The sequence below is a fragment of the Otolemur garnettii genome, unplaced genomic scaffold (genome assembly GCF_000181295.1).
Source record: "Otolemur garnettii isolate 467f Iridium unplaced genomic scaffold, OtoGar3 scaffold00031, whole genome shotgun sequence".
Taxonomy (NCBI): domain Eukaryota; kingdom Metazoa; phylum Chordata; class Mammalia; order Primates; family Galagidae; genus Otolemur; species Otolemur garnettii.
In genome coordinates, this window is record NW_003852426.1 from 17,489,485 (window position 1) to 17,498,068 (window position 8,584).

Genomic DNA, 8,584 nt, shown 5'->3' on the forward strand with positions numbered 1-8,584 from the left:
TGTACCCTCATATTAATTTCAAATTTAAAAAGAAGTTAAAAAATAAATATATACTGAGGATATGGATGAGTACTAAAAATTAGGAAGCATATGCACCAAGCTTAACAGGAGAGAAGAACTGATCGTGGGTGTGAGCAGAAAGATCCCCAACTTAAAATATCATTTTGAAGGGCTGGAAGAAGTCTTAGATACATATAATCCAGCACATTCCTCTCTGTCATGAGTTGAACTGTGCCCCCCCCCCAAAACTCATATGCTGAAGCTCTAAGCCCCACTACCTCAGAATGTGACTGTATCGGAGAGAGGCTCTTTAAAAGGGTAAGATGGTAAAATGAGGTGGTTAAGATTGGCCCCACTCCAGTATAACTCATGTTCATATTTAAAAGGAGACGATTAGGACACAAGCACATAGCAGGAAGACCACGTAAAGACCCATGAGAAGATGGCCATTTAGAGACCTCAGAAGACACCAACCCTGTCACCTCCTTGATCTTAGGCTTCTAGGCACCCAAATTGTGAGAAAACAAATTTCTGGCGTTCAAGCCACCCAGCCTGCTGTACGTTGTTAGCACTGTCCTAGCGGAGGAACACGTCGTCCCTTCACAGGTAAGGGAACTGAGGCCTGGAGAAGTCAAGTGACTTTCTTAACTAACAGCCGACAGGGTAGTGGCAGAACTAAAATGTGCCTCCAGGTTTCCCGACTCCCATTTCAGGGTAGCTCAGGAAAAACTGCTGAAACAAATGAGGACAGAGAACGCCAGAGGCTTCCAAGTGCAGCTAGGAGGGGGGCAGGGAGCTCCTGTCAGAGCCAGTGGATCAGCTCTAAGGATGTGACAGAGACCGTGAAACCTGCATCCTGGGAAGTAAAGCAAATGAGCAAACAAATAAGATGGTTTCAGATGCAGACAGTGAACACACTCTGGCTGGTGTGTAAAGAAAGGATTTTAAAGAGGCAAGAATTAAAGCAGGGAGACCAGTTAGGATGCCCCTCCTGTGACTGTGGCTTGCAGGGATGTGCAATGAAGAAGGGGCAAAGTGACAGGTGCTACGACCCCTTTGACAAGCAAAATGACTAAAGCCCAAAGGGGGCACAGCTTTGGGAAGAAAGCCAGCGCTTAACTCGGCTCGTTTGATATCTTTATTTGAGAAAAGACTTTAGAACCTTTTCAAGCACTTGAGGCTTCTCCTAGTAATTGACTTTATCTTTTTATTGCCTCTTCCGGCACAGATGAAAATCTGGAAGCCAGCTGGCCAGATCACACAGGGCAGAGTTCAGGAAATGATGTGGGCTCTCCCCGAGCTGTTAATCACCACTCCTTAGAACTCTCATCCCTCCAAGCCAAACACTTTCAAGCTCTTCAACCAATACTTCGACATTTCAAATAACACTAAATAGTTATATAAGGCACGAAGCAAACACTTTCAAGCTCTTCAACCAATACTTCGACATTTCAAATAACACTAAATAGTTATATAAGGCACGAAGCAAACACAACTGTTTCTGAGAAATTCATATAACTGATTGCAGATTGTGAAGACAACTGATTACTGCCCGTGTCTAAAGTTTCACCTCGGCTCTTCCTCTGAGCCGCCGCCCACAGCCTGCTTCTGCTTCCACTGCAAATTTGGGTCTTGGATAACTTACTCCAGTGGTCCTCTTCTGGTCTACAAACAAATTCTATGGATATGCTTTTAAAATTTTAATTCAACAGGCCTTGGCATGTGTCTCTTCTCCTTGAAAAGTCACATGGCCCATTCATGCCAACACACTTTTTTTATTCACTCAATTAGACAAAGAGCACTTGTCTGCATTCTGGTTCTCGGGGACATTACACTGGAAGACACGGTCAGTCAATATAGTACACTGTTCTTGCTTAAAAAGAACTGCCCACCCACAAATCACATGCCAGCTGACCAAAACGTCCCCCCACCTATTTCCTGAACTCATTTGAAAACTTTAAATACTTAATTTTCTCCCAATTTTCCTAAAAGCTCCTATTGGTGGAAACTAAGCTTTCCAGCGTAATTTGTGAAAGAAAGAATGCTGAACCGGTGCCTTCCTGTAATCAGCAGTGTGTTAGGTGAATGTAAAGACACCCCTAAGAATGGTGCTGGCATCACCACCAGGCTAATCAGCGTGGCTAAAGGCAATGACCATTTAACAATCATCTTTCTAGAAGATCTACTCAGCCATTAAGCATATGTCTCCCTCACTATGTACAACAGTAGCTGGCTGCATTCCACAGGCATCTAAGGTTATTTGCATTTTCCCCACAAGGAAGAAAACATTTCTCATAGAAACTTCTTTCTTCTCTTTATCTTAATATTTCCAATATTCATCAAAGCTAGTTGGCAAAAATGCAATTGGGCATTGTGTTACCTGTGATATCTCTCATCAGAACACTGAGTCATCAGAATATGTAGAAGAAATTAATTCCTTGTTTTATTCTGAAAGTTCACGGTTCAATATTCTCAGTTTACAGCAAAGAACACCTCATATAAAATTAAGATACGAAAAGGCAAATACTCTAAACAAAAAAAGAAAACAGATTTCCACAGAAGAGAGTCCTCATACAAAAATCTTTGCACATGAACTTACCAAAACAGTCCCCAATTAAAGTAACTTAATTTCTTAAACTTTTTTGAGCTTTCCAAATTCTATGTAAGGACATATTAACTGTCATAATTAGAAAAACAATAAATATTACTCTTAAAAGCAGTCACCACTGGTAGGTATATTTTCCTTCTGCTAGCTTCAAAACACTGTGGCTACAGTGACTCTTATTTATATTAGTAGCCAAGACACAGGACAGTTGGAAGGTCATCTATGTGGCTGAGCTCCTCTCTAAAAGTTAAATGTTCCTGGACACAAACGTTTTCATTCACCAGCCATTCTCCCTTCAACTTACTGCAGTGAGGCAGATATTAAGACTTAAACGAAAGTCTAGAAGTCTTTTTCTCTGGAAAAATTGGCTTGTAAAGAAAATGTTATCTACCAGATATTTAAAGCCCCTTTGGAGAAACCTGAAAACTTCCTTTTGCTTTATAGCCATGAGGTCACCCTGCTAACTTGGAAGACTCACTTGAGAAGTGAGGTAGAGGCATAAAGACAGACTCAAACTCTAAAGTGCAGGAATAATGAGAGGAGCTTCCCCATCAGAACCACCGTGCAAACTTCAAGAGCATGTAACTTCCTTTGGCCAAATGAGTCTCAGTCTAAACTGGTCGGGGAAGAAGGATAAATGGTTCACCTTCCTCAAGGGCTGAGTCACACCTAGAGCTCCACTACTGACCAGTTTTCCTTTCTGAGTGCTGCAACCATTGAGTGTAAGGACCCATCCAAATGGATTAGGTGACCAGAGTATTGTTGGAAATTTGGGGATCTAAACATCTCTAGGCTACTGAGGTTCACAGCAGTATTTATGAGAACAGTGATTTAACTGTATTTGGGTTTCACTGGAGGAAGCCACAGCCATCATCTTCTTTCTCCATTTCCAGCTGTTTCCTTGCCAACCCCAAACGCCCACCCACCCCAACCAGAATTCCAAAACTGAAGTACCAACTCCGGATGATCAACCAAATCACAACCAGAAACTGAAGCTCCAAAATAATTCTAAATGAAAAATCACTTTCCTGCTTTTCCTGGCCCTTCCTGGGATAACACCCTGGGGAAAGTTGCAGTGTTTCCCCAGCCCCTGGGATGGTGCAGCCATGAAGGTAAAGGAAAACCCTTCCCAGCCTTATTCATGGCCAGGGTGGCATATGCACGAAACAAGGTTCTGAGCATCTCCTGTGAGCTGGCAGCGCTCCTGAGTAGACTCTGCAAGCAGGAATGGGTGAGAACTTCAGCCTCAGCAGCTGTCTCTACAGTCTGCAGTTCATGTTCCCCACAGTCAACTCCTAAAAATCAAAGTCATGAAAATCCTGGGAAATCATCGCAAGGGAAGAGAGCAGACTTGTCACTAACTAGTTGTGTGGTCTTGGGAAAACCACTTCCTTCATCAGACCTGTGTCCTCAGTGCCAAACTCAAGAGGTCAGACCAGGTCACATATAAGTTCTTTCCATTCAAATTATGTCTTCTTTATCTCTTATCTTGATATTGCTATTTCACTCTCCTTACCTCCCCAGCCCCCACCCCAACTCCCTTTCTCCTCCCAAGTTACCCCCACTGTTTCACTCAACTAAAGTTTACCACTGAGTTATTTTCAATTACTATCCAATTACAATCTCCCTGTGGTTACACAATCTGTTTTCATAAAACTAATTAACAACTTCGATGCATCAGTAACCCCCTGAAATGAAGCATTAATTACTCAGCCTGGATGCTCCTTGCCAGCCCACTAAAATGGTTCAACTTAACCCCTTAGTTCCTGGAACTACCCAGCTGGATACCACGGAGCCCTTTCCCTGCAGTGTAGCCAGAGATGCCCAACAGTTTCCAGAGAAAGCCCCTTAACAGTCAAAAGTCACATGTCCAAGTCCAATCCAACTTTTTTCTTTTTTTTTTTTTTTTTGCAGTTTTTGGCTGGGCATGTTTGAACCTGCCACCTCCGGTACATGGGACCGGCGCCCTACTCCTTTGAGCCACAGACGCCACCCTCAACACAACTTTTCCTCCAGACTTCATCCAGCACCTAGAAAGAAGAGTTCTATGTAACATGTGTGCAAAAATCTACCACTTTAATAATTGTTTTTGCAACTAAATTTGCTAAATCCAATTAAAACTAATTGTTAATTCCATAGGAGTTGATCAGCTTCATACTCAGATCCAGGAAACAAAAAAGGGACATTAAAAAGTAAGACATTACCAATACTGTGCTAGATGATTCAGCATAAAATATAATCTGTTTGCTGCTAAGGTAGCTGTACTAGCTCCATTTTGCAAATGAAGCAATTGTGGTTCTAGGAGTCCAGCCTGGGTATAGCAAGCTTCAAAGTTACCCTTTTTTGCTGAGCCCTGTCACTTCCCTGTCTGGACTCCACAGCATTTAGGAAGTCAGCAAACCCTGTAAACTGATTATAAGGCATCCCATGACCACAAGGAGTCACCCTGGCTTCTTGGCCATAGTGAAGGGACCAGAGGCAGGGTCTGCAAGACCTGTGACTCAATGACTGACTTACCGTCCAGCTGGATGACTGCCCTGGGCTAACCAGGACAGCTTCTGTAAATAACAGACACTTCCACTGTAGCCAATAACTTTGTTTTCTATTGAAAATATTTCAGATCCCAGTAGACCAGTAACTAGTTAAAAAACAAACAACTCAATAGCTACTTTATAAAGGTTTACCTCAAAGGAATTATAGTTACAAATAAATGTATATCACACCTATTTCAGAGTTATGATATTAACTCTAACTGGTTCCCAGGCTCCTCCAGCTGCCCACATAATCAAGATCAAATTAGATTATAAGGGCTTTTATCGGTCTATCTAGGCATGTAAGATTGAGCTTCAAAGAAAACAAACCCCCCCAAAACCAGTACCTTCCTTGCCATGTAGGTAGTTGTTGATATCTGAATCCATTTGGTCCCAATGTTTAGAGAAAAGGAATTCAGACAATAAAGAATGTTTTGTTACCTAAATCTATGTGGTTCTAGGCTTTCAAATATATAAGGGGGTTCAGATAGCGATCACACAAAAACACTTCCATAAACTATTCAATTCCTAAGTTCAGATACTGAAGAATACCTGTATAGAATAATTTCTCCCTTAACAACATAAATACATTGCCCACAGAAAGAAAGGAGGGAAATGGTATGTTTCCTTAAAGACCCAGATGATAGAGAAAAGAACTTTTAAATTCTTCTTCTCAAGTGAATTTTTGTTAAATCCAAGCCAGAGTAAGGGGTGGTGGCAAGAATAACACAAATTAACTCAGCAAAATTTACTGTACCCAAGAAAGAAAAAACTTAAGAGGGAAATGGGAAAATGCTAATTTGGGAAAAGTCTTAGAAATAAGACCACCATGGACTGGAAATACACACACATACATTGATAAAGCACGACTGTGTTTTCTTTGTAGCTCAATCTGACATGCCTGGATAGACCTATAAAGGCCAAATATGAATAACTGTTCAATGCAGATGGTAGATTTATGGATTTTGTTGTGCTGTGCTTTCAGCTTTTCGTTGCTGCATAAGAATTATTTTAAAAAGCTATGGGACAAAATTGAAAAGGAGGGTTAAGAGCCAAAACACCTTAAGACAAAAATCCCCCCAACTTTTCCCAGGCTTTTGAAAGCCTCTCTTTCTTTTCTTTGCTTCTTTTTTTCTTCTCCTACTCAACCCTGACCCCAAGATAGGATGTAGGGAGGTGCTTCTGTTACATTTAAGTAGGGAACAGTGCTAACACGTCATTCAAAATTGTCACTTGGCAAGTGGGTAGCAAAGGTCTCCTGCTGTTTAGAGCTCCCTGGAATCAACCAACATCACAGGGTAGAAGCACACAACCGACACGCCCTGCTCAGCTTCCCTGGGGACCCCAGCCAGACGACCGAGACGGCACAGCAAAGCGAAAGTTGGGGCCAGAAACTAATGTAGAGTGGTAGAACAAACTCCCTGGCCATCAGGAGAATTTCAGCATTAACCCGGCCAAAAAACACACCAAAACCCCCGGGGAATTGTTTTTAAAAAAATACCCTTCTACTCGTTCTTGATCTATTTGTTTCTACTGCAACCACGGTGGGCTTCTAGACCTCAAACCCAAATCAAGTAGTTGGTTATAATTTCCTGGCTATAGGTGATCAGAGAATTCTGATCATTTCTAAGAATTAATTTCTTAAATCCACCCACATTTAAGTTGTTGAACTGTAGATGGCCAGTCCTTGCCCTGATCAGGACAACTGTCCCTCTTCTGGCTGTACAGGAGTGAAGCCACGAGAAGCCATAACAGTACTACACAAAGCTGCCAAAGCTGGTAAGAACCAGCTGGCTCCGGAGGGAGGGAGGGAGGGGGAGAGGGAGGGCGTGCCCCGCCCAGATGGTGGCACGTGCGTCTGCAAGCTGTCCAGGCTGCTGACATCAACCATAACGCTATTGCAGCCCTGTGCTGACTCACTGACTAGCTTTCTCCAAAAAAAAAAAAAGAAAAAAAAAAAAGAAAGAAAGAAAAAAGGGAAGTGAGGAAGTGAGGACGGTGGGTGCTTCTGGTCGCGAGCGGGAGCCCACTCACATTGGAATATATTGCCAAGCCTTGTAAGAGCTCAGCATCCTCGGAACACCATGCCCGGTGGAAATGGGTCGAGTTTCCCTAAACTTCTATTAGCAAGTTTCTCCCATTAAAAAAAAAAAAAAAAACCCCTTTGGACAATTCTAACCATGAAATAAGAAAGTGGCACAGACCGTTTTAAAGTTCGTCTTAAGACACTGCAGAGGATAGCAAAACATTTCACTCTTTGTGGCTCAGGTTTTTTGAACTGGACAAATTCCACTGAATTAGTATGGTTTAATAAATGCATTAATTGGATCAAGCCCTTAGAATTACAATACACATGGTCCACAATTTCAGAGGTACCTCCAACTTCAACCTGTAACTTCTGGGTCTCAGTGTCCTTCCCTGGTGGTCACTATTGTTGCCAAATCCCTGTGTGCTCTTTCAGAGTCTGTAGGTACACTAACAGAGGTACATACATTGCCCACTCCACCTCTTCTTTTCTTATAAGCCTTATGTTTATGTATATGTATTTACAGAGGATGCCAAAAATGTGTATACACTTTAAGACAGGAAACATTTGTTATTAAATTTGTAATACTCAAGTCACATTTGACTTCCACAATTACAAGAAGCGTTCAATGTGACTTATATTCATCTTTTGTTATCGATATATATTGAATATGACAATTTTAAGGCAGTTTTTTTCCTTTCTTAAAATGTATATGTATATTTTCGGCACCATGTGTGTTTGTGCGTGTGTTCATATTTCTTACAATTTGGTGGTACAATGTGCACGCTGTTCTTCACCTTGCTTTTTCTCACTTAAAACAATTCCTGAGGTCATCACATGCACAGCGGCCTCACTCTTTCTGGTAAGTGCGTCTGGTTCTGCTGTGTGGATGCTCCATCACTTGGGTAACAGTTCTCTGGGGTGTTTGTGGGCCTCCTCCCTTTTGCCATTACAAAGGCCACCACAATGAGTACACTTGTACTGGACCATTCCGAATGTATGTGAGCATGTGCGAGTCATCTTTCTAGAAGTGGAATCCTGAGTCTAGCAGCACAGAGTAGGGTAGATATTGCGAGGCTGCTCTGCATAGGAGTTTACAGGCCAGTCAGCAGTGTAGACTGTTCTTCTTTCCATTTACTTCCAAGAAGGTTGTACCTTTTCCTCTTTGCCAGTCTGAGTGGTTAAAAACCTACGTATGTTTAAAAGTATCTCCTCTGTGAACTGTCTTGAACTGTTCAAAAGACATTTGCCCATTTTTCTCTTAAGAATTCGTAAAATCTCCTTGTTTTTTAAGAAAATTAACCCTACGTGTCAAACAATTTCCCCAGTTATTATTAGTTATTATTTTGTCTTTTGATTTGTACATGGTATGTTCTGGCTTGTATAGTTATCAGTAAGTATTTGAATTGTTCTTTTTTTTTT

General features: G+C 41.7%; 1 protein-coding gene across 1 annotated transcript in view; it reads right to left on the reverse strand.

The window, feature by feature from the left end:
• Nucleotides 1-8,584, reverse strand: part of TNFRSF21 (TNF receptor superfamily member 21) — a 72,065-nt gene that overhangs the window by 3,839 nt on the left and 59,642 nt on the right. The gene's annotated exons all lie outside the window — the stretch shown is intronic.